Source organism: Bubalus kerabau, chromosome 10 (genome assembly GCF_029407905.1).
Source record: "Bubalus kerabau isolate K-KA32 ecotype Philippines breed swamp buffalo chromosome 10, PCC_UOA_SB_1v2, whole genome shotgun sequence".
NCBI classification, from domain to species: domain Eukaryota; kingdom Metazoa; phylum Chordata; class Mammalia; order Artiodactyla; family Bovidae; genus Bubalus; species Bubalus kerabau.
In genome coordinates, this window is record NC_073633.1 from 60,097,605 (window position 1) to 60,122,773 (window position 25,169).

Sequence of the window (25,169 nt, forward strand, 5' to 3'; positions counted from 1 at the left end):
TTCCACTTCATGACCATGATAGATCTTTCCATTTTTTTTTTCCCTTCAGTTTCTTTCATCAGTGTCTTGTAGTTTTCCAAGTACAGTACAGGTATTTTAACCTCTTGTTAGCTTTATTCCTAGGTATTTTACTATTTGATGCTATTTTAAATAGAACTGTTTTCTTAATTTCTGTTCCTGGTGGTTTTTACCAGTGTAAAAAAGCACACATTTTATGTTTTTGATGCCATTTTTTACATAGTTTTTGGATACCTCTTTTTTTTTTTTTTTTTGGTGTCCCTTGACTACTTATTGTACTTATATAGTTTATTTTATGACTTTTATCTTTTAACCTTCATGCTTGTCTTTCAAGTGGTGAACCCTCTGGTTTTATTATGTTTGTCTTTACTGTGAGATTTTTTTTTCTTTCATGTATTTTCTTATTTCTAGTTATGGACTTTTCTGCTTAAGGAAGATCATTTAACATTTCTTGTAAGGCTGGTTTAGTGGTGATGAACACTTATAATTTTTAATTATCTTGGAAATTTTTGTATGTCCTTCAACTCTGAATTATTTTCTTGCCAGGTAGAGTATTCTTGGCTTTTAGTTTTTTTCCTTTCAACAGTTTATATCATGGCTCTCTTTCTCTCTCTGGTCTACAAATTTCTGCTAGAAAATCAGGTTATAGCCTTATAGGAGTTCCCTTGTATGTGACTAATTGTTTTTCTCTTGCCTTTAAAATTCTGTCTTTATCTTTAAACATTGCCATTTTAATTCTGATATATCTTGGTGTGTACTTCTTTGGTTCATCTTGTTTGTGACTTTCTAGAGTTTTGCCAATAAAATGCACTGGTCATAACAAACACCCTCTTCCAACAACACAAGAGAAGACTCTATACATGGACATCACCAGATGGTCAACACCGAAATCAGATTGATTATATTCTTTGCAGCCAAAGATGGAGAAGCTGTATACAGTCAGCAAAAACAAGACCAGGAGCTGACTGTGGCTCAGACCATGAACTCCTTATTGCCAAATTCAGACTTAAATTGAAGAAAGTAGGAAAAACCACTACACCATTCAGGTATGACCTAAATCAAATCCCTTATGACTATACAGTGGAAGTGAGAAATAGATATAAGGGCCTAGATCTGATAGATAGAGTGCTTGATGAACTATGGAATGAGGTTCATGACATTGTACAGGAGACAGGGATCAAGACCATCCCCATGGAAAAGAAATGCAAAAAAGCAAAATGGCTGTCTGAGGAGGCCTTACAAATAGCTGTGAAAAGAAGAGAAGCGAAAAGCAGAAGGAAAGATATAAACATTTGAATGCAGAATTCCAAAGAATAGCAAGAAGAGATAAGAAAGCCTTCTTCAGTGATCAATGCAAAGAAATAGAGGAACACAACAGAATGGGAAAGACTTGAGATCTCTTCAAGAAAATTAGAGATACCAAAGGAACATTTCATGCAAAGATGAGCTCGATAAAGGACAGAAGTGGTATGGACCTAACAGAAGCAGAAGATATTAAGAAGAGATGGCAAGAATACACAGAAGAACTGTACAACAAAGATCTTCACGACCCAGATAATCACGATGGTGTGATCACTGACCTAGAGCCAGACATCCTGGAATGTGAAGTCAAGTGGGCCTTAGAAAGCATAACTACGAACAAAGCTAGTGGAGGTGATAGAATTCCAGTTGAGCTATTCCAAATCCTGAAAGATGATGCTGTGAAAGTGCTGCACTCATAAAAAAGAGAGAAAAAAAAAAAAAAAAAACCTGGAAGAAGAAAGAAAAAAGGGGGGGGAAAAAAAAGGAAAACTCCACAGAACTGCAAAAGCCCAATGTAGAGGCAGAGGTTTATAACAACAATAGAAAGTGTGACTGAATATACACATATACATATAACCCATTAGCAAAATCAAAACAGTCCAACAAAAATAAAGTACAATGGATTGACCTGGTGAGCAAAGGAAACCAAAAATTATATTTACCAGAACAAAACTAATTAAAGGACAAACTGGAAAACAAAACTAAAGCAAGATGCCAACTGGGGAATAAAGCAATGAAAATAAAACTAACAAATATGTTGAGAGGAAAGGAGAGAAAGAAGAGAAAGAAAGAATAAATATGCAAAATTAAATAGAGGTAGATAAAGAAGATGGTGGCTCAGATGGTAAAGTATCTACAATGTGGGAGACCTGGGTTCAATCCCTGGGTCAGGAAGACCCCCTGGAGAAGGAAATGGCAACCCACTCCAGTACTCTTGCCTGGAAAATCCCATGGACAGAAGAGCCTGGTAGGCTACAGTCCATGGGGTCTCAAAGAGTCGGACACGACTGAGCGACTTCACTCAAAGAAGATTTATATACATTAAAGATTAACTGCAAATAGAAAAGAACAGTAGGAAAAGCAAACAAAGGAATAAATGTAGAAAAAATAATAATAGTTTTAAAAAATTAAAAATTAAAATTAAAAAAAGAGAAAAGCAAAAAAAGGGGGGAAACACTACAGAACTGCAAAAGCCCAGCATAGAGGCAGAGGTTTATGACAACAGTAAAAATTGTGACTGAGGGGGAAAAAAGCTAAAAGCTTGATTGGATTTCTTCGTGCCAATAAAATCGACAACTACAACAGGGAAAAAAAGGAAAAGAAAAAATCCAAAAGAATCTACAGAACAAATAAATAAATAAGAATAATAAATGTTTTTCTTGAGTCACTGCTGTCAGGGTCCTTTCCCTCGCTGGGAGTCACCATCCACCTCACCTCCCTAGCATGTCCTCCAACACCGTGCTGATCTCTGGACCTGCTGTGGGGGCAGCTGAGATTCTAATCTGGCCCTACTCCTGTGTGTTCTTGCCTCCAATGTCGACAGCTATCAGAGCTAGTGTGTTTTCTTTTGTGGGAACGCTCAGTGGCCTTTTATATATTCCATAGACACAGAGTCTGCTTAGTTGATTGTGTGGATTTAATCTGCAGCTTGTACAGCTGGTGGGAAGGTTTTGGGTCTCCTTCCTTAGCCACACTTCCCCTGGGTTTCAATTGTGGTTTTATTTCCACCTCTGCATGTGGGTCGTCCACTGGGGTTTGCTCCTGAGGCTGCCCTGGAGGACTGGGGTCTGCTCCTGTGAGGGCCAGGTGTGGAGGTGGTGCAGCTGCTTGGGTCGCAGGGGTTCTGGCAGCACCAGGTACTCAATGGGGTTGGCAGCTAGGGCAACAGGAAATATAGTGCTCTCGAAGGGTATGGCAACCAGTATTGGCCAATACCTCTAGTATTCTTGTCTAGAGGACCCCCTCTCTGACAGAGAAGTCTGGCAGGCAATAGTCTACAGGGTCGCAAAGAGCTGGACACGACCGAAGTGACCCAGTGTGCAGAGATGCAAGACTTTTTTGCCCGTGGCAGTTCTGCCCCAGTTAGAGTTGAGCATGAAGGTGGTGCAGCTGCTTGGTTTGTGGGGACCCTGGCAGCACCAAGTGTGCAGGGACACGAACTGCCTCCGCCACAGGAGTTACAGCCCCATCTGAGTCTTTTTTTTTGAGTCTCTTGTAGCTGGCGATCAGAAGGCCTCTTTGTCCAGTCATTCTCCATAGCTCCGCCCGTTCAGGCACTTAGAGGGCTCCCTTGCCTGGGGTCCTTCTCTGTTGTTTGGTGCATCAGGAACAAAAAGGGCCCCCCCTGACTGGGGTCCTACTCTGTAGATTGTCACATCAGGCACTTAAAGGGGCACCCTGGGTGGGGTCCTACTCTGTAGTTTAGTGCCTCAGGTGTTTGATGGGCCAGCCTCTCTATTGTTCAGTTGCTGATGGTGGTGTGGGGAGAGAGAGGCTATGGTGACGGCTCCCCCGTCTCCTTGTGGCTGAACAATATGTCGCCTTGCTTCCATGGCTGCCTGGCTTTCCTCCACTGGCATTTCCCACCACGATCTCCTCCCTCACATCCCCTCACTCTGTGTCTCTGCAGTCAACAGCAGCCCTCAACCTGGGATTGCTCCACAGTCCCTTAACTCCAGACCCAGCTGCTGCCCCCTCCAGGAGACCAGTGTTCCTGTCTGGTGTATGGCTGTGGTAAGGCCTGTCTGATTCTCATTCCATTTAGGCTGCCACAAATCAGCTGTTTCAGCCTTAAATGTTTCTCTGACTCAGAGAGTTGCCCCACTGTGGGGATCGGACCCCTGCTTCAGTTCCCCCACCCGCTGAGGGCAGGTCCAGTCCTACTAACACTCCTGTTTTCCCCACTAGTTCCTTCCTCCTACCAAGTTTTGTGTGATTCTATATATTCTTTTCCACTGGTCAGGTACTCCTGTCTGCTCTCAGCTGGTGTTCTGCATGCACTTCTGTGTCTGAAGGTGTATTCCTGATGTATCCATGCAGAGAGATGTACTCCAAGTCCACCTTGTGTACTCCAAGTCCACAAGATGTACATGGTGATTTCTGGTGGCTTTGGCAGGCAGGCAGGGTCTGGAGTGGGAATAGGCTAGGGGTGTCCTGGGGCATGCTAGGCTGGGGCCACCTTGGCAGTATAGCTGGAGATGGATGGATACGGCCTGGGGGGTGGTGTCCCAGGTCATGCTAGGCTGAGCTGGATCATCTTGACTGAGTGGCTGAAGCTGGAGTGGGCATTGCCGGGGGCTGTGCTGCAGCATGCAGGTTGGCTAGAGTACCATGTACTTTAAACTGCTACCTCTGTTCAGAGTTTCAGACAGAGTGAGTTTGTGCATGAGCCCTTTAAGAGTGAAGTCTCAGTTTCCTGCAACTCTCCTGCTCTCTGGAACTAAGCCCTGCTGAGTTTCAAAGCCAGATACTATGGGGGCTGATCTTCACCATGCTGATTTCCAGGGCTGGAGTGCCTAATGCATGGCTCAAACCCCTTGCTCCTTCCAGAGGAGCCCTGTGTGTGTGATTTTTCCCTCCAGCTTATGAGTTACTATGCTAGGGATGTGAGTTCTGACTCAACTGTGTCTCTGCCTCCTCTCCTACTGTTGTTTTTTCTTTATATCCTTAGTTGTAGAAGCACTTTTTTGCTAGTCTTCAGGTTATCCTCAGGGAGAGTTTCCTATGTGTGTTGTAGTTTTGGGGTATCCATGGGAGGAGGTGAGCTCAGGATCTTCCTACTCTACCATCTTGATCCCTCCCCCCAAGGGGTTAAGCAACTTGCCCAAGATCACACAGTAAATAAGTGGTAGAGTAGTATAGGAATGTTTATATTTTAACTAGTAGTCAAAACCCTTGGATCCAGTTCTGATTTATCACCAGTTAATAACTATATGACCCTGTACAAATTACATAAGGTCTGCTGGTCTGTGTTTTTATGGGTAAGATGTGAAGTTGAAATACTTGGGATCCTTTGCATAATGTGAATTCTTTTAAGGTTGCTGCTGCTGCTAAGTCACTTCAGTCGTGTCTGACTCTGTGCGACCCCATAGATGGCAGCCCACCAGGCTCCGCCATCCCTGGGATTCTCCAGGCAAGAATACTGGAGTGGGTTGCCATTGCCTTCTCCAATGCATGAAAGTGAAAAGTGAAAGTGAAGTTGCTCAGTTGTGTCCGACTCTTAGCGACCCCATGGACTGCAGCCGTCCAGGCTCCTCCATCCATGGGGTTTTCCAGGCAAGAGTACTGGAGTGGGTTGCCATTGCCTTCTCCATCTTTTAAGTTTAAGAATAGTATAATATAGACAACTGAATAAGCAGGAAAGATGTTTCTCAAGTGAACATATATTCTCTTATAGCAGAGTCTAAATGATTTTCCATTTTAAATTGAGAAAGTAGGTCTTATCAAGTATTTATAGAAGCTGCAGATTGCTCAGACTTGCAATCCAATACTTCATTTTACACCAGTGAGAGGCAAATGATGTCTTTGACTTTAACACATGCTTAAGTCAATTCAGTGAATAAAGGACTATCTGCAAGTAGCTCAGGTTTAAAGGAAGTCATACATTTAATGAATGATATGACTTTGGGGACCAGTTAAGAAAATAGTTTTTCTAAAAATCTTCACAGTTAAGTCTAAAGTATATATTCTTACAAATGTAAATTCTTTTAATTGAATCCACCTGCCAATGCAGGGGTCATGGGTTTGATCCCTGTTCTGGGAAGATCCCACATGCTACAGGACGACTAAGCCTGTGTAACGCAGCTACTGAAGCTCGCATGTCTAGAGTCCATGCTCTGCAACAAGAGAGACTGCCTCAGTGAGAAGTCTGCGTGCCGCAACTAGAGTATTCCCTTCTTGTGGCAACTAGAGAAAGCCCATGAAGAAACGAAGACTCAGCACAGGCCAAAACAAACAAAAAAACCCCACAACATTTGAGAAAAAACAGCCATAAACATTGATACTAATCAACTATAAACAATAGCTCCATCTATATTTAATAAAGCTTTCTAACATATATTTAAATAGAATAACCATAAATACACATAAATATGTATTTCTGATGATGCTTATCATTATGTACAAATCTTTTTAATTTCTGCTTTGTTTCTTCTGCAACAATTGGAACTCATCATCATTAAGGTCATCATAAGGGGTTCTCTCTGAGGAGAGGTTTTTGGGCAGGCACTTAGGACAATTTGGGAACGAATTCAGAAATTTCTGTTTTGTAGCTCTGTTCTCATTGCTGATTTCCCTGTAGAAAAGAGGTGGTGACGATCACTCAGGTGCTGTTCTATTTTGCCTTGGAAACAACTTTTCCATTTCCTTGAGCTGCCTCTCAACAGCAATGGCAACTTCACCTTGTTCCTTGACAAGATACAAGCAGATCCATCTTCAGTTTGCACGAGTCAACTGATTTGCATTGATTTTCCTCATTCTGTACTCCTACTACATACCATTACCTCCCAGCATCAAAAAGACACAAAACTCTGGGCAAATTTAGCTCGTTAAGTCTCTGAATCACAAATTCCTTTTCTGCCACAAATTCTGTCCTTTGCCCTAAAAAAGGATAACAGTTATTTCCTTAAAAAATGAATATGCATAAAGTATTGAAGCAATTCACCTCCCTCCCAGATTGACATAATAGGGCTTACCTCTCTCACTGAGCATTTTTTTTCCTTCAAAAAGCCCTCTTGGGAAGTCATTTATTAATACTTATTCCAAGTAATTTAGGACTTCATCCTTTGGGATCATCATTTAAAATGTTGTAGGTTGGGTTTGCCAGAAGCAGATACTTCCAGCAGAGTTTGAGGTGATATATGTTTATTAGAGCTCAACACCTGTGAAGGGAAGGGGGAAAGCAGGATTGAGCAGAGGGAGACATTGAACTGAGATGCAGGCCCGACAAAGACTTGACTAACATGGGACAGTCAACCATGGGTCAAGTCTTGCTTGGTAGAGTGTTTTGCTTCAGACCACAGAGAGTGTGCATTTATTACTCCTCCTTGCTCAAGCACTGGAAGCAGGCTGTCCCTGAAATGGCATGACCTGTAGCTGAAGCCAACCCTGCTCGAGATGATGGCTGGAAGATGCCCTGATGGTCACAGAGCTGGGCAGCAGATCCTGCCTTGATGGGGAGGTGGCAGTGGGGGCGCATATGTTCATGTCTAGCATATAGAACCAGTTAAAAGTCCAAGGAAAAGCCCAATCTTATTATAATACTTTTACATCTCATGCTCAGCTTCCACTGAATGTGAGGACTAAAATGCTTATATAGACTTCCTGGTCTAACCACTCTCCTCTCCTCCACACTTTAGCAGTGTCTGACATTTCCCCCTTGAAACACTGCGCTGACAGAAGGTGGCGTGAAACCTCCCGATAGCCCACTTTCTGCACCAGCTACCTCCTGTCTACTCACTTCATGGGGTTTTTTTCTCTTAAATTGGCATAAGAAGGGACAAAAATTTAAGGGAAAGAGAAGGAACGTTAAAAACTTGGAGGAAAAGATTCTTTGGGGTTATAATTGCAATTTGTGAGAAATACCCAGAAAAGCCTAGATCAGGCTCCAAATACTGATAAATAATTGGAGAAATAAACAGTCTTCTTGAAAAGGTCCTCTGTCTTTTCCCCCAGTTTTATTGATTTTGTTGTTGTTGTTCAGTTGCTCAATTATGTCTGACTGTTTGTGACCTCATGGACTGCAGCATGCCAGGCTTCCCTGTCCTTCACCATCTCCTGGAGCTTGCTCAAACTCATGTCCATTGAGTCAGTGATGCCGTCCAACCATTTTGTCCTCTGTCATCACCTTCTCTTCCTGCCTTCAATCTTTCCCAGCATCAGGGTCTTTTCCAATGAGTCGGCTCTTTGCATAAGGTGGCCAAAATAGCTGTGTAGCAAAGTGACTCAGGTATATATATCTATTCTTTTTCATATTCTGTTCCATTATGATTTATTGCAAGATATTGAGTATAGTTCCCTGTGCTATGTGGTAGGACCTTGTTTATCCTTTCTATATATACCAGTTTGTATCTGTTAATCCCAAGCTCCCAATACTTCCCTCCCCTCTCTTCCCCTCCCCTCCTCTGTCTTTCCCTTTGTTGAAACTCTTGCAAAAATGGTGTACAGATTTGATTAGGTAACCTAAGGAAAAACTGTTTTAAAGGATCTCCTTAACTGATATTAATGGCCAGATATATGAATAGGTAGGTCATCTCCAACCCCTGTTCTGGCAACAGAGTGGCTGAGTGATAGTTCTCATAAACCATTCATTCATTTATCCATCAAATATTTTTTTAAATGCCTGTTATGTGCTAGGCCCCATGACAGGCTTGGAGACAATGGGGAACTCTTGTATAGTATAAACTAGTTCATACACACAGTTGGCCAAAGACTTCAGCCAAAACTCCTGGCTCTTTCCCTCTGATTTTTTTTTTTTTTTTTTTTTTGGGCTATGCTGCATGGCATGTGGGATCTTAGTTCTCTGACCAGGAATAGAACCCATGCCCCCTGCATTGGGAGTGCAGAGTCTCAACCACTGGACCACCAGGGAAGTCCCTGTTTCCCTCTGATTTTGACATTTCTTTCCAGGTTGTGCTATACCTATTAATTTACATGAAGGTGTTCTAACGCTCAATGTGGCAGTTTTATTTTCGTTTTGAAACATTTCAGTTTTCTTCATCTAAACCCCTCCTTCTAGGGCCTAAGGGAAGCTGAGGACTGGTATTCATTGTAAATTTTCCACCCAGTTTTCTCCCTTTTTCCCTCTCTGTCTGCTTCTTTCCCCTTCCTTTGCTGTTTGTGGTGGCAGTCATGATTCTCAGAGGGAATGCATTGCACTGGTCTACAGAAGGTGAGGGACAGGAAAAGAAAAAGGAGGATTGGGGATGTCTTCTGAGGCTCCCATTAGGAAGCCGGTGGACCATTAATAATAATAGCTGAGGTTTATGTGACATCAACCATGTGCCAGCACATGTGGTAACTCGTTAAATCCTTTTAACAATCCAGTAAGTTAAGTTCTTGTGGTATCTTTAAATCCCTACTTCATAGATGAGGATATTAACATAGAGAGGACCATACAGGTAATTGTCAGAGTCAGCAATAACTTTAAGTTCTTTATACTCTAAGCCACTACACCAAAGTACCTTTTGAAAGTGAGGACAGCTGAAGAGACACCAAATCTGCTGTTCCATAATTTCTGGAAACAAACCTTTTTCTCTCCTTGTCCCTATCCCTCTTGGACAACTGGTACATTTCCTCTCTCTCTCACTTTCAGGAGCCTTTTTCATTCTTCATGACTTCTCAAATCATGGATGGTATAAGCACTTTAAATGCCCTGAAGGTAATTCACCTGGATTTGAGCAGTTGGGTTCATCTAAACAGCTGGGCAGAGCATGACTTCTCTTATGTGTTGGACTTCAGTTCTTCCCACTCAGTATTTGTTTTATGCTTTCTGGTGTGGAAATCGCTCTCCCTGGTGAGATGATTTGCAAAATAAGTATTCAGTTGAATGTCTTTCTCAATTTTGAATCGTCTTCCCTAATTGGTGATTCTCCTCCATCCTTACTGAGTTTCTCATCAGCAGCTAAAGAAAGAAACCCCAAACAACAAAACTTAAAAACGAGTTTTTTTTTTTTTTTAAAGCACTGTTCACAAGCCTCATCTGATTCTTGGCCAGTTTTGCTGACAGTTTCCAAGTATGTGGCTCTAACTTGTTCCCTAATTAAGTACCCCTCTTCCTTTTATAGGTGTGGGTTTCTCCACAGTGGCACAATTGACATTTGAGCCCGATAATTTTTTGTTATAGTGGCTGTCCTATGCATTATAGAATGTTTAGCAGCATCTATGGCCTTTATCCAATAGATGCCAGTAGCATCACCTGTGACAACCGAAAATGTCTCCAGAACATTGCCACATGTCTCCTGGAGGGCAAAACTGCTCCCTGTTGGAAACCACTGCTATAATTGTTACAAAAGGAAAGCAATCAAACAAAAAACCCCCAAAACCTGAATTCAAATGTAGATGCACTGAGTTATTTGTTTCTACTTCACAACTACTAGAGTATTGTTTCATCTTTAAAAATGGCGGTGGCTGTTTTAAGTTTAGGATGGAAGAGATGGGATACATATATTATCACTCTTCCATGTAGTAGACACTGCAGAAATCACTAGGTGGTCATTTCTTTTTAAATCACTGAGCTGTATGCTCTTCATAGTCCATCTCATTATTGGACTCCAAGGGGACAGCTGGTTGGCATTAGAATATGAAATGGAACCCATTCATCACCCCTTCATTTTAGAGTTTATTGTAGAACATCCATGATTTTACTTTGAACCCTTTCAAACTTTTCCTAAACTTTGGGACATATTGTGAGAAAATAACACTCTAACCTTGAGAGTTACGATGATAAAGAAATAAGACAGTGATTGTACCTACTGCATTATTTTTTTTTAATTATCATAAATCCCAGGATTAGAGGGTTATTTTCTCACAATATTCACATCAGTTTCAACCAGTTTTTCCCTGTTGATCAGAGTCAAGTCCAGAGTTAACAGTCCTCCTATTGCTTCTTTTAATTTAGGAGAAATGAAGTAGCCAAGATGTACCAAACTGTTTTTCATCTATTATACTGGCAAAGATGAAAACTGTGGAAAACAGAGAGAGCTGACCAGGATGTAGCGAAATACATTAGAGAGAATAACACAACCCTTTTGAAAGACAGATTGTAAATATCTATCAAGTTTCTAAAATATGCATTCCCTTGATCCAGCCATTCTTGGAATTTTACGTAAAATTCATATTCTTACTGTGTTCCAAATAATTTAGTTTCCTGCTCAGAATTTCACGGTACTTTGCTCACAGCTTTTATGTCAGTTAACATTCTGTACTGCAGCTGTGGTTTTTACATCTTTCCCTCAAATGTGCACTTCTTGAGGGCAGAGATCTTGTCTGAGTGATCATTGCATCCCCAGTTCTCTGAACCCAGTAGATGAATGAAGGTACTGAAGAATGTTCCAGGTTTCTTAATAAAATTACTAGAGATGATGACCCTGAAGAATGTCCATGCTTTTCATGTTTGAAAGACAGTCTATATTGCTTACTGATTTGTTATTTGGCATTAACTAAAACAGTCAGTAGGATACTCAATAGTATCTTCAATACTACAAAGAAGCTTAAGATGCAGATTACAAAAAGCAAACAAGTCAGTGAGAAAGAAAAACTTCAGAAAGTGAAGAAGTATGTTGTTTAACCAAGAAGAATCTAATGGACAATCTGAATCTAGGAAGGACACAGACACTAGCTGTTTAGTGGAAAAACTTTGGAATGGGAAACAAAAAAATCCCAGTGATGAAAATCCATTTTGAGTGTTTGGTTGAATCATTTCTGAACTCAGTATAGCACAATGTGAAGTTGAATTCATTTCTTCAGTAAAATGTGAGATGCCCATTCAAGATGTAACTGAAAAGAATTTGTAAAGCTTTGGTGAAAAACCAGAGTGACGCTCACAGAGAAGGAAGATGTTTTTAGTTTTTAGTATGATTTCAGCTCTTCATCGACCTGGGGAGGTCAAGAAAAAAAAAAAAATTTCCTGGCATGTCTTTGGAGAAAATAAACTCTGTTTCTTTAAACCCTGCACAGCTATCTTTGATGGGGAAGGGTTTGAAGCTTCTTCCAACAGCTTCAGTTGATTCAGCAGAATAAGTATAGGTTTAACAATTATTTTCTGGATTTACAGCATTCCTAAGAACCACAGAATATCGGTTAATTTTATTGCAATTACATTTTATTTTACTGAGAAAGTCAACAGAGGGTGAAGTTGATTTTGAAACCCTTTGTAAAGGAAAAAGCTATGCCAATGCTCGTAGTTATTATTGTTCTTATTGTCACTATTGTTCTGCAGGTGAAATTGGGAAAGAGTGTAGGGAGCATGAAGAAACAAACTTTCTCTTTAAATGAAGTTTGCTGGCTGATTTCAGCCTCATGTGTGACTGAAAACCATGATAAATTCCAGGATCAGTGGAACCTGACCCTGGGGTTAACAATAAAGCAATTCCCGCAGAGCTTGGGGTCTGAAAGCTGTCACACTATGGATGATAGCCAGGCTGCTGGATCCATTTCAAAGTGACTCAGTCGGGTAGAGAATTACTAATACATTTAGCACCACAGGTAATTGTTATATCTCACCACTAAGAGACTGCTGCAGAGTAATTTTTAAAATTTGTTTACCCATATATTGTCTAGTTAAAAAAATTTTATTTGTGCTCCTGTTTGTTTTGTTCATAGGAAGATACTTTTGCTGCTGAGATTCCTCCAAATTTTACAGTTTGTAAAGTAAGTAGTAAAAAAAACTAATTGGAAAATGGGTGAAAGACATGAAGAGATATTTCATCAAAGAGGATATACAGATGGTAAATAAGCAGGTGACAACATGTTTAACATCATTACCCATTAGGGAAATGCAAATTGAGACTGCAATGAGATATCACTGTATACCTATGGAATGGCTAAAATCGTAGAGTGATAATGCCAAAATTTTGGAGAAGATACAGAGAAATTGGATATAACTAGAGTAACTAGAAAATGGTCTAGTTACTCTGGAAAACAATTTGGCTGTTTCTTTAAAAATTAAACATAAAACTACGATCAGATCAGATCAGATCAGTCGCTCACTCGTGTCCGACTCTTTGCGACTCCATGAATCGCAGCATGCCAGGCGTCCCTGTCCATCACCAACTCCCGGAGTTCACTGAGACTCACGTCCATCGAGTCACTGGTGCCATCCAGCCATCTCATCCTCTGTCGTCCCCTTCTCCTCCTGCCCCCAATCCCTCCCAGCATCAGAGTCTTTTCCAATGAGTCAACTCTTCGCATGAGGTGGCCAAAGTACTGGAGTTTCAGCTTTAGCATCAGTCCTTCCAAAGAAATCCCAGGGCTGATCTCCTTCACAATGGACTGGTTGGATCTCCTTGTAGTCCAAGGGACTCTCAAGAGTCTTCTCCAACACCACAGTTCAAAAGCATCAATTCTTCGGCGCTCAGCCTTCTTCACAGTCCAACTCTCACACCCATACATGACCACAGGAAAAACCATAGCCTTGACTAGACGGACCTTTGTTGGCAAAGTAATGTCTCTGCTTTTGAATATGCTATCTAGGTTGGTCATAACTTTCCTTCCAAGGAGTAAGCGTCTTTTAATTTCATGGCTGCAGTCACCATCTGTAGTGATTTTGGAGCCCAGAAAAATAAAGTCTGACACTGTTTCCACTGTTTCCCCATCTATTTCCCATAAAATGATGGGACCGGATGCCATGATCTTCGTTTTCTGCATGTTGAGCTTTAAGTCAACTTTTTCACCCTCTTCTTTCACTTTCATCAAGAGGCTTTTTAGTTCCTCTTCACTTTCTGCCATAAGGGTGGTGTCATCTGCATATCTGAGGCTATTGATATTTCTCCCAGCAATCTTGATTCCAGCTTGTGTTTCTTCCAGTCCAGCGTTTCTCATGATGTACTCTGCATATAAGTTAAATAAGCAGGGTGGCAAGATACAGCCTTGACGAACTCCTTTTCTTATTTTGAACCAGTCTGTTGTTCCATGTCCAGTTCTAACTGTTGCTTCCTGACCTGCATACAAATTTCTCAAGAGGCAGATCGGGTGGTCTGGTATTCCCATCTCTTGAAGAATTATCCACAGTTTATTGTGATCCACACAGTCAAAGGCTTTGGCATAGTCAATAAAGCAGAAATAGATGTTTTTCTGGAACTCTCTTGCTTTTTCTATGATCCAGCAGATGTTTGCAATTTGATCTCTGATTCCTCTGCCTTTTCTAAAACCAGCTTGAACATCAGGAAGTTCACAGTTCACATATTGCTGAAGCCTGGCTTGGAGAATTTTGAGCATTACTTTACTAGCGTGTGAGATGAGTGCAATTGTGCGGTAGTTTGAGCATTCTTTGGCATTGCCTTTCTTTGGGATTGGAATGAAAACTGACCTTTTCCAGTCCTGTGGCCACTGCTGAGTTTTCCAAATTTGCTGGAATATTGAGTGCAGCACTTTCACAGCATCACCTTTTAGGATTTGAAATAGCTCCACTGGAATTCCATCACCTCCACTAGCTTTGTTCGTAGTGATGCTTTCTAAGGCCCACTTGACTTCACATTCCAGGATGTCTGGCTCTAGGTCAGTGATCACACCATCGTGATTATCTGGGTCGTGAAGATCTTTTTTGTACAGTTCTTCTGTGTATTCTTGCCATCTCTTCTTAATATCTTCTGCTTCTGTTAGGTCCATATCATTTCTGTCCTTTATCGAGCCCATCTTTGCATGAAATGTTCCTTTGGTATCTCTGATTTTTTTGAAGAGATCCCTAATCTTTCCCATTCTGTTGTTTTCCTCTATTTCTTTGCATTGATCGCTGAAGAAGGCTTTCTTATCTCTTCTTGCTATTCTTTGGAACTCTGCATTCAGATGTTTATATCTTTCCTTTTCTCCTTTGCTTTTCACTTCTCTTCTTTTCACAGCTATTTGTAAGGCCTCCCCAGACAGCCATTTTGCTTTTTTGCATTTCTTTTCCATGGGGATGGTATTGATCCCTGTCTCCTGTACAATGTTATGAACCTCATTCCATAGTTCATCAGGCATTCCATGTATCAGTTCTAGTCCCTTAAATCTATTTCTCACTTCCACTGTATAATCATAAGGGATTTGATTTAGGTTATACCTGAATGGTGTAGTGGTTTTCCCTACTTTCTTCAATTTCAGTCTGAATTTGGCAATAAGGAGTTCATGGTCTGAGCCACAGTCAGCTCCTGGTCTTGTTTTTGCTGACTGTATACAGCTTCTCCATCTTTGGCTGCAAAGAATATAATCAATCTGATTTTGGTGTTGACCATCTGGTGATGTCCATGAATAGAGTCTTCCTTGTGTTGTTGGAAGAGGGTGTTTGTTATGACCAGTGCATTTTCTTGGCAAAACTCTATTAGTCTTTGCCCTGCTTCATTCCGTATTCCAAGGCCAAATTTGCCTGTTACTCCAGGTGTTTCTTGACTTCCTACTTTTGCATTCCAGTCCCCTATAATGAAAAGGACATCTTTTTTGGGTGTTAGTTCTAAAAGGTCTTGTAGGTCTTCATACAACCATTCAACTTCAGCTTCTTCAGCATTACTGATTGGGGCATAGACTTGGATTACTGTGATATTGAATGGTTTGCCTTGGAAACGAACAGAGATCATTCTGTCGTTTTTGAGATTGCATCCAAGTACTGCATTTTGGACTCTTTTGTTGACCATGATGGCCACTCCATTTCTTCTGAAGGATTCCTGCCCGCAGTAGTAGATATAATGGTCATCTGAGTTAAATTCACCCATTCCAGTCCATTTCAGTTAGCTGATTCCTAGAATGTCAACATTCACTCTTGTCATCTCTTGTTTGACCACTTCCAATTTGCCTTGATTCATGAACCTGACATTCCAGGTTCCTATGCAATATTGCTCTTTACAGCATCGGACCTTGCTTCTATCACCAGTCACATCCACAGCTGGGTATTGTTTTTGCTTTGATTCCATACCTTCATTCTTTCTGGAGTTATTTCTCCACTCATCTCCAGTAGCATATTGGGCACCTACTGGCCTGGGGAGTTTCTCTTTCAGTATCCTATCATTTTGCCTTTTCATACTGTTCATGGGGTTCTCAAGGCAAGAATACTGAAGTGGTTTGCCATTCCCTTCTCCTGTGGACCACATTCTGTCAAAACTCTCCACCATGACCCGCCCATCTTGGGTTGCCCCACGGGCATGGCTTAGTTTCATTGAGTTAGACAAGGCTGTGGTCCTAGTGTGATTAGATTGACTAGTTTTCTGTGAGTATGGTTTCAGTGTGTTTGCCCTCTGATGCCCTCTTGCAACACAGACTGTCTTACTTTGGTTTCTAAACTACGATATGACCCCGCATTTGCTGTCTTGGATATTTAATTCCAAAGAAATTAAATTTATGTCTACAAATAAATCCGTACATGAAAGTTATAGCACTAATTGATTAAAACATTAAAAAAATTTAAAAAGTGTGTTAAAATATATGTAATACAAAGTTAACCCCCTTGACCATTTATAAGTGTGCAGACCATTTATAAGTAGTGATAAGTATACTCACAGTGTCGGCTACCAACCTTCAGAACTCTTTTCCTCTTGCAAAACATAAATCCTATACCCTTTAAATAGTAACACTTGTCTTCCCCTTCCCTTCCAGCCCCTGGAAACCACCATTCTACTTTCTGTCTTTATGAATTTGATTGCTTAAGATACCTCAAGTTGAATTACATCTTATTTTATTTTGTGACTGACTTATTTCATTTAGAACAATTTCTTCAAGGCTCATCCATGTTATAGCATGTGTCAGAATTTTTTTGAAGGCTTAATAGTATCCCATTATTTATTTACTTATCTGTTGATATACAGATGGATACCTGTACAAATATCTCTTCAAGACCCAGAAGTGGGACTTGATAGATCATATAGTAATTCTAGTTTTATTTATTTATTTTTAGAATCTGCTGTACTGTTTTCTGTAGCGGCTTTACCATGTTACATTCTCACCAATAGTGTACAGGGTTCAAATTTGTCTGCATCCTCACCAACATTTGTTATTTTCTTTTTCTTCCTTTTTTTGGGATAATAACCATCCTTGTAGTTTTGATGTTCATTTTGCTAATAATTAGTGATATTGAGTATCTTTTCATGTGCTTGTTGGCCACTTGTATATCATCTTTGGAAAAATGTACAATTCTTTTGTTGAGGTGTAGGAGTTATTTGTATATTCTGAATATTAACCCCTTATTATGTATACGATTTGCTAATATTTTCTATCCTTTTGTAGGTTGTCTTTATATTCTGTTATTTGTATCCTTTGATGCATGTGTGTGTGCCCATGTAACCTACATTATATTAAAATATAAAAAACACCTGTATACATTAAAATAGAGAATAAAAGGCTGCAATCAGCCTGTTAGGCAAAAGCACTAAACAGGAAATGGAATCACAAAGTAAAATGTCAGTGTTCACAAAAAAGCAATTTAGAAACTATTGTCAGTGATGCAGAAACTTTTCAAAATTCTGTATATCATCTCTATACATTATGGTCCTACATATTTAATTCAAGAAAGTTAAACCTAACAGCCAAATACATACAAAATATTAGATATAGAGAAACATATTACCATTCAGGACCCAAATAATTTAAGAAATCCACAGAAACATGTTAGATTAATGTTGTCATAGTTTGGTTTTGGTTATAATACTAGGTTCTTCATTCCCATTCCGTCATTATAATCTGTTAATTAAAAGGATATCTATTACAGCTTATTTTTCAACTTGTTGTGAGCTTTTGTTCTAGGATTAAGGTTCATTCTGCTTTTGATCTCATTTGTTTCCACAGCATCAACTGTACATGTATCATAACTAATGTCTCTAACAGCAAAATTAATTTATGTTTAGTATACAATTACATTTATTTTGAAATTTTACCATAAAAATTCTGCTACTGAAAATATTAAACTTCAGTTCTCTAGATGTTTTATCATTCCTGAAAACATCTGGGCAGAAGGTTTTAGAATGTATCACAGCATGGTACAAACAGATATCATGACTTAGAATATATGTGAACAGAAATCTATGAGCTGCTTAGCAAACTAGAAAGTTATTATCTTGTATAATATGCTAAAACTTCATGAAATTAAGATAAATGCTCTGTTCAGGCATAAAAAAGTTCTGGTCACATTCTTTAAGTCCTTCTTATATAGATATATGACTCATAGCATGAACAAATTTCAATCAAGTAAGAAGAGCTTAAGTGTAGAAAATACACAATCAACCCAGTTTCCTCTTCCCTGTACCACAGGGCACAGCTACATGCCATCTGGTGATTATTAGGCGAGATAGCTGCCATCTGCCACTTCTGTTAATACATAGGAGAGGGTTAGCTCTCCCTACCCTGTAAGCCTAGGAGATTCTCTTATGGCTGTTTACATGCCCTAGGGCTCCAACTGAAGATAAAATTTACTCTGTGTGTGCGTGCATGTGTGTGTGTGCATGTGCACCCAACATATCCAATACCAAAATGAGAGAGTCCTTCCTTACAACCTCTTAAATGACACAGGAGTCTGTGTTTGGCCAGGTTAACTCGCCCCACAGCAAGCCTCTTCTATCCTGCCTGACTCAAAGTCAAGACATTATTAAATACAACCTAGGGAGGTGAAACTGGATTGTAGCCATAAAAATAGATTACAAAGTAGACACAAATAGAATCTAAGGTGTGAAAAGGACTTGTCATTCTGTTGTACATCCCTTCAAGGAAAGGTAAAACCTAAATCATCCTCAAATGTTTTCCATAAACTCACATAAAAGCATTATTAAGGTATCATATCTTTCCTTATGCCAGGTAGAAGTTAATATTCTTACATTAAAAAAAGAAGAAGGCATAAAATTATTTCAAAGAGGCCTTAGCTAAGATCCAAAGTTGAACTATTTCTAGAGTTAGTGAGGTGGCAATCAGGAGCAAAAAACAGGATATATAAACAGTTTTAAAGTCTCAAGAAAATCAATTTATTTCCAAATAAATGAATTATATTCCAGAACAAAGTTCAAGAATACTTATAGGAATACAAAATATCCAGTACATTACAGTGTTAAATTCATAGTATCTGGCTTCCAATAGAAAATTCCCTGTGATGAAAACAATATATGTCCCATACTGAGGAGGATGTTTATTTGATCAAAACTGACCCCCAAGTGACACAACAGAATTAGTAAATAAGACTATTAAAATAGTTGTTATAACTATACTTCACTTAAGAGGCTAGAGGAAAGATCAAATTTGTTAGAGATGTTAAAGATATAAAACGTGACCCAGAAAGGAATCCAAGATGGTAACTTAGGAAGACCTTGACTCACCTCCTTTCACAGGCAATACTCAATCTATACCTACATATGGAGGTGTGACTTACTGATTACTATAGTGATCAATAACCTCAGATATGGAGATGACATCACCCCTATGGCAGAAAGTGAAGAGGAACTAAAAAGCCTCTTGATGAAAGTGAAAGAAGAGAGTGAAAAAGTTGGCTTAAAGCTCAACATTCAGAAAACGAAGATCATGGCATCTGGTCCCATCACTTCATGGGAAATAGATGGGGAAACAGTGGAAATGTGTCAGAATTTATTTTTCTGGGCTCCAAAATCACTGCAGATGGTGATTACAGCCATGAAATTAAAAGACCCTTACTCCTTGGAAGGAGAGTTATGACCAACCTAGATAGCATATTCAAAAGCAGAGACATTACTTTGCCAACAAAGGTTCGTCTAGTCAAGGCTATGGTTTTTCCTGTGGTCATGTATGGATGTTAGAGTTGGACTGTGAAGAAAGCTGAGCACTGAAGAATTGATGCTTTTGAACTGTGGTGTTGGAGAAGACTCTTGAGAGTCCCTTGGACCACAAGGAGATTCAACCAGTCCATTCTAAAGGAGATCAGTCCTGGGTGTTCATTGGAAGGAATGATGCTGAAGCTGAAACTCCAATACTTTGACCACCTCATGTGAAGAGTTGATTCATTGGAAAAGACTCTGATGCTGGGAGGGATTGGGGGCAGGAGGAGAAGGGGACGATAGAGGATGAGATGGCTGGATGGCATCACCGACTTGATGGACATGAGTCTGAGTGAACTCTGGGAGTTGATGATGGACAGGGAGGCCTGGCGTGCTGCAATTCATGGGGTTGCAAAGAGTCGGACATGACTGAGCGACTGAACTGAACTGAACTGAACAGTAATCGAAACAGTATTGTACTAATGATTTACAAGAGTATTTGTAATAAATAACAGGGAGATCTTTCACCAACAAATTGCCTGATATTCTACCAACTGGGGATTGGATTTTTAAAAAAAAGAGTTATTTTTTTAATTTATTTTTTGGCTGTGGTGGGTCTTAATTGCTGCATACAGTTTTTCTCTAGTTATGGTGAGTGGGGGCTACTCTTTGTTGCGGTGTGCGGGCTTCTCATTGCGGTGGTTTCTCTTGTTGCAGAGCACAGGCTCTAGGTGCACAGGCTTAAGTAGTTGTGACGTGTGAGCTCAGTAGCTGTGGCTCGTGGGCTTAGTTGCTTTGTGGCAGGCAGGATCTTCCTGGACCACAGATCTAACTGGTGTCCCTTGCATTGCGAGGTGGATTCTTAACCACTAGACCACCAGAAAAGCCCTATTGATTGGATTAATATTTACCCCTGTGAAGACTCAGACCAGGGCAGAGGATGTGGTAGGGGTGACATGAAATACATTTAATGACAGTCAGACAACAGCAAGGGGCAAAGCAGAGTTCTGATGGAAACAAAGGAGAAAATCTTGTCTTCCTTCCTGGAGGCATGTGTTTTACTTTCATTTTAGGCAATGGCACCCCACTCCAGTACTCTTGCCTGGAAAATCCCATGGACAGAGGAGCCTGGTAGGCTGTAGTTCATGGGGTCGCTAGGAGTCGGACACAACTGAGCGACTTCACTTTCACTTTTCACTTTCATGCATTGGAGAAGGAAATGGCAACCCACTCCAGTGTTCTTGCCTGGAGAATCCCAGGGACGCGGGAGCCTGGTGGGCTGCCATCTATGGGGTCGCACAGAGTCGGACACGACTGAAGTGACTTAGTAGTGGTAGTGTAGTAGGTTGGAAGAATTCCTTAAAAGAACCACTTGCTACACACAAATAAACAGTTTCAACTTTTAATAGAAGATTGTTTAACTTAATTTCAATCATTTGGGAAATAGAAACGGTAGAGAGAGGTAACAGCATATACATCACCAAATTGAGCCAACACCTACACCCAGACTTGAACAGCACTGGGAAGTCTCACATTAGCAGCAGTCTGGGGTCTCCACTGGGAAAAGGCCTCAGGTGGTGCATCCACCCTACAGGTTAGACTTCAGATTGCAATTCTGGGGGCTCCCGCTTATAATCGCAGGCTGAAAACTGATGCCATCATCAGTTTTAGTGCAGAAATGCTCTGATTTTTCTTTAACTTTTACAATGCTATTTGTTTCACCTTGTGAGTTGTAAGATTTTGTTAGACCCTGAAGTTGGGGGAGTGGGACATGGGGTTTCCAGGCCCCCAGGGGCTTAAGAAATTCCAAGACTCTCTCTTTCTTATCTAAAATGCCCCTTGACTAGCTGGTAACCCTTGATGTGTTTGCAAGCAGGCAGGTAGTCCAGGCAGGGTCCAGGCAAGGTCAGAAGTTGGTCAGAGGCCTGTTCCCTTACTTCTGAAGCCTGAACAAGACTACTTCCATTTTAATGTCCCTAACAGCATGCATACAAGAAGCCATTATAGACAAGGTCATAACACTTGAATTGCTTTAAAAGATGAGTGGGAATATGATAGGTGGAAAAGGACAAAAGGGAACAGTAGGCCAGGGGAACAGAATGAGCTCATGGCATAGAGTTGTAGAAGATTGTGGTTGAGTTGGTGAATGGTGGTGGTCAGAGCACAGCTGCATATCGATAATGTCTATAGTCCCCACTGATCTAGGGCTGAAGTCCATTAAATGTGCAAATTAATCTTCTCTTCAAAATCCACTCTAGATTCTGTGTTAGGGTCCAATTGCTGGTGTACAAATCACTACAAATTTAGCAGCTTAAAACAACACAAATTTATCTCACAGTTTTGAGGTCAGGAGTTTCAAAATCCAACGTGTCAACAGGGTATGTTCCTTGTAAAGATTCTGGGGAAGAATTCATTAATTTATTTGCCTTTTTTAGCTTCTGTGGGCTGTGTGCATTCTTTGGCTCATGACCCCTTCTTCACCTCATTCTGATCTCTACTTCTATAGTCACATCTCCTTCTCTTACTCAGACCCTCCTGCCTCTCTCTTATAAAGACCCTTGTAATTACACTGGGCCCACCTGCATAATTCATGATATGCTTCCCATCTCATTTCTTAATCACATCTGCCAAGTTCCTTTTGCCATGTAAGGTAATACATTCATAGGTTTTGGGGATTAGATTTTAAACATCTTTGTTTCCATAAATTCTATAGGAACTAATGATCTTAGATCCCCAAAGACAGAGGCAGAATGAACTTATATATCTAAAGCATGTGCAGGCTTCCCTGGTGCTCAGATGGTAAAGAATCCACCTGCAATGCAGGAGACCTGGGTTTGATCCCTAGGATGGGAAGATCCCCTGGAGGATGGCATAGCAACCCACTCCAGTATTCTTGCCTGGAGAATCCCCATGGATAGAGGAGCCTGGAGGGCTACAGTTCAAGGGGTGGCAAAGAGGGCACAACACAAAGCATGTGCAACCCAAATGATATCTTTCTGGCTATCAAAATAGTTGACTTTCTGTAACTTACTATATCATCATCCTTTCATCATGACTGTGATTCTTAAAATAATCCCAAATCATTCACAGCTTTTCCATTGGTGAGATCCTTATGACAACAATCCTTGCCATGTCATGAAGTATTTAAAGAGCTCCAATTGCCTTCTTCCTTTTCAGCACCAAACTTTTGAAAAGAGGAATCACCCCACCATCTCCATTTCTTTAGCTCCTGTTTACAGTTCTACCCAGGAAAAGCTGGTGCCAACCAGTTTAGTTTTCTCACCTGGTTCACATCTGTTATTATTAAGATGTTCCTCTCCAGTTTAAACTCCATGACTCCAGGCTACCTCTTATCAGTCACTCAACATCAGCAGTTGGCTGGTTCCCCTCAAGTCTCCTAGCACCTATTCAATTGTATTTCTCCTAGGACTTCAAGCGAAGCTGTCAGTCTAATCAGTTTGTTGTGGCAAGCTTCAGTACATACAGAATTGAGCAAAAACTTTTTTTCCATCTTGTAGAATTCCACTAAGAAAACAATTCAAGGTGGGAATGAAGCCTGCTCCTGCATCCCTAGGAGACTTCTCTCTTGATGCTGGGCTGCATACTGATGCCCTTCTGGCTGGAGGCTTTCCTATACTATGAAACCAAAAATACAACTGTCTCAGGATAGAAGGAGATAGAAACGGCAGCACAGATATGCCCAAGGCAGATTGGCTTCTTAAGAGATCCTAGTGTCTATTAATAACAGCTTTCACTTTTAGTTATATATTTATCTTTCATATAATCAGTTGCCTCTTTTGGCTGATGGTAAACAATGCATCTTATAACCATGGAAAGAGAGCAGTTGCCTTATGAGAATTCAGTATCCTATTAAATGTTTTAAATTACTTTATATAATATTTCAAACTTGGATTTTTATGTAATTTAGCTTATAATAAGCACTGAGGGAGATCTTACAATAGTTGATTAGGCTCCAAAAACTTTTCCTGATTTATTTTCAGAAAAGCCTGATTATCCTCCTGCTTCTGGGGAAAGGGATCTATTCGAGAATGCTCTTCAAATATGAATGGGGAAATGTTACCTCTAGTCTTGTGTTAACTAGTAGTAAGTGAAGAGCTAGTACAACTTCATTTCTTTGTTCATTCAGTGTATTTACTGAGGTCTTTCCATGTGCTAGGGTCTATGCTGGGCAGTAAATATAGATATGAAGCTATGTCTTCATATAGCTTGGTTTTCAGGGAGTTTCCAGTCTAGTAGGATAGATAGGTATGTAAATATCAAATAAACTAAGTGCAACAAAATGTCATGGATTTTTCTGAAGTAACTGCATAGTGTACAATGAGGATAAAATGGGAATGGACCCCATTATTTTATTATTATCAAGAAATGGGAGGGGCATCACTTGATGTCCTTGTAAGCAGTAGAGTAGCAGACATATGAATGAAAAGGCATTCTGAAGGAGGCCTGATGCTACCCACATACAGGTTCAAGAGCCCCCTAAATGTTTATAGAGTATCCACCTTAAGCCAAGTACTCTTCAATGGTGAAGAACTTGACTAAATGGAGATTAATTACAGAGGAATCAAAGAAGGAGAGGATTCTTCTTGTCAAAAGAGTATAGAGCAGGAAAACAAAGAGGTAGTGAAAATTCAAGGGAGTCTACCTTAATATTAAATATTCATCTGATTAGGGTTGAAAGTTTTTCCAGACTCTAATCAGGCTTATCAAATTTGAAATGATAACCCAATAAGTGTAAAATTATGAGATATCTTTTGTGGCCTTCCTTGTAGTGGTAAAAACAGAATATGTGACTTAAAAAAATAATCTTGCTTTTATAAATCTACAGAGAACAGCTTAAACTCTCAAGTGGTTCTTATATTTCTTGAAGAAAGAAAAGATATTATTTTCTATAACAGTCATTTTAAGCCAAAGTAGCACTGGATGATTTAATATGGGGAAAAAATAATAACTTAGTGAAAATACAGGCAAAGAATAAGCTGTTCACAGAGAAAGAAATGTGAATGGATTATACAAATATAAGCAATAGCGTTACAGTTAAAGACATGCAAATCAATATAAGGAGATACCTACCTGATTGCCTACATTTAGACAGTTGATAAGATCTGGGGTTGAAGTGTGAAGAAGCTGTCAACCTCATACGTTGTGGATCAGTGAAACATGGGTGCAGAGCAAATAGATGTTAGCAAAATTGAAGATGCACATGTATCCTGTGACCTAGTAACTCCACATCCAGAAATTTATCCTAAGTTAAGGCAGGTGGTCAAAGAAGTTACGAACAAAGATATTTCTCCAACCTCATTTCTAATAGCAATACAAAAATGTATCTATCAACTGGCGATCAGTTAAGTAAATTATGGTTGATTCATACTATGAAACATTATGCCACTATTAAAGAGTAAGATATAAATAAATACATTTGTGCTAAAATAGAAATCTATTGTT